Raw genomic sequence first — 2,152 nt, 5'->3', positions numbered from 1 at the left:
CTATACTTTGTAAAATTATCCTTCAGGAGTGAGAAGAGAAATAAAGACTTTCTCAGACCAAAAAAAAAAAAAATACAACTTAGGGCAATTGTTGCCGGTAAACCAGCCTCTCAATAAACGTCCAAAGAAGTTCTTTAAGGGAGAAGGGAATTAATATATCAGAAATTCAGGTCTATGTAAGAAGGGAAGAATATCAAAAAGAAATAAACGAAGGTAAAATCAAAACTTTGTTATATTCCTAATTAACAGGTAATGGTTTGTTCAAAAACTAATAGCAATAATGTATTTAATATGTAGCTTATGTATATATCAAATGTACATACGTGTGTTTATATATATATTCTTCTCCATATATTACAAGTGAAATGACAGGAATTATAAAAGGAATGAGATGGAGGAATTGGGATTATTTTGTTACTATAAGGTACCACACTATCCATGAAGTGGTATAGTGTTATTTGAAAGGTACTTGAATTAGTTGTAAATGTATGTTGCAAACTCTAGGGCAACTACTGACAAAGTGAAGGAAAAAAAAAAGAAATATAACTCACAGGCTAAGAAAGAGAAAAAATGGAATCACAAAATGCTCAACTAAAACCAAAAAGACAGTGACCACATGGAACACACACATACACACACACACACACACACACAAACACACACACACACACAATGGGAACAATGAACAAGGGCAATAAAATAAATTAGTAACGAATATGGTACATATTTAATAATATTAGTATTCACTTTCAACATCAATGATTTATTTTTCTATTTAAAAGGCAGAGATTCAGAGTTAGATAAAAACATAAGACTGGTTGTCTACAAGAAACTCACTTGAAATATAAAGACTCATACGTATTTAAAGTAAAGGATGGAGAAAAATATCCATGCTACCACTAAAAAAACAAAGCATGAGTAGTTATATCTCAAACAAGACAGATTTTAAAGAGTGGAAAATTATCATATATAAATAAGGACATTACATAATGATGAAGAACTCAATTCTCTAAAAATGTATAACAATTATTTACATGTGTGTGCATAACAACAGTGTCTGTAATACAAAAACTGAAAGAATTACACAGAGAAATAGATTAATCCACTATCACAATTGGAGAATTTAACAAATCTTTATTGGAAATGGACATCCATCAGACAGGATATCAGTGAGAACATAGTTGAACTCAACAACATCATCAATTAACTAATCGTAATTGACATATATAGACTATTTCATCTAAAAATAACAGAATATGCATTCTTCTCAAGCTCACATGGAACGCTGACTAATAAAGACCACAGTCTCAGCAGTAAAACACACCTTAACAGATTTAAAATAACCAAAATCATATGATTTGTGTTCTCAGATTACAATGGAATTAAGCTATAAATCAATTCAGAAAAATAACTGGAACTTTCTTAAAATGTGGATAGTGAACAACATACCTCTAAATAACACATGGTCAAAGAAAAAAATCTCAAGAAAAATTTAAGAATATTTTGATCTAAATGCTTATTAAAACACAAGTTATCAAAATTTGTTGACTATGGCGAAAGCAGTGCTTAGAGGTCATTAATTCATTTTAAGTTAATTTTAGTGTGTGGTGATAGACAACAGTCTACGTTCATTCTTTTGCAAGTGGCCTACCAGTTTTCCCAGCACTATTTATTGAAGAGGCTTTCCTTTCTCCACTATATGTTTTCAGCTTTTTTTGTCAAAATTTTTTTTGCCCATATAAATGTGAGTTTACTTCTGGAATCTCAATTCTGTTCCACTGGTCCATGTGTCTGTTTTTCTGCCAATATCATGCCATTTTGATTACTGTCGCATTGTAGTATAATTTGAAGTTTGGCAGAGTGATGCCTCCAGCCTCCTTCTTTTTTCTCAGGATGGCTTTGGCAGTTCAGGGCCTTTTGTGCTTCCATACAAACCTGATGATTTTTTGTTTTATTTCTTTAAAAAATGCTGATGAGATTTTGATGAGAATTGCATTAAATCTGTATAATGCTTTAGGTAATATAGTCATTTTAACTATGTTGATTCTTCCAATCCAAGAACACAAAATGTCTTTCCATTTCTTTATATCTTCTTCGATTTATTTTAATAGGATCTTATAGTTTTCATTATACGGTCCTTCACATGTTTTGT

This window comes from Rousettus aegyptiacus, unplaced genomic scaffold (assembly GCF_014176215.1).
Source record: "Rousettus aegyptiacus isolate mRouAeg1 unplaced genomic scaffold, mRouAeg1.p scaffold_m13_p_4, whole genome shotgun sequence".
In the NCBI taxonomy this organism is placed as follows: domain Eukaryota; kingdom Metazoa; phylum Chordata; class Mammalia; order Chiroptera; family Pteropodidae; genus Rousettus; species Rousettus aegyptiacus.
This window is presented reverse-complemented; position numbering follows the sequence as displayed.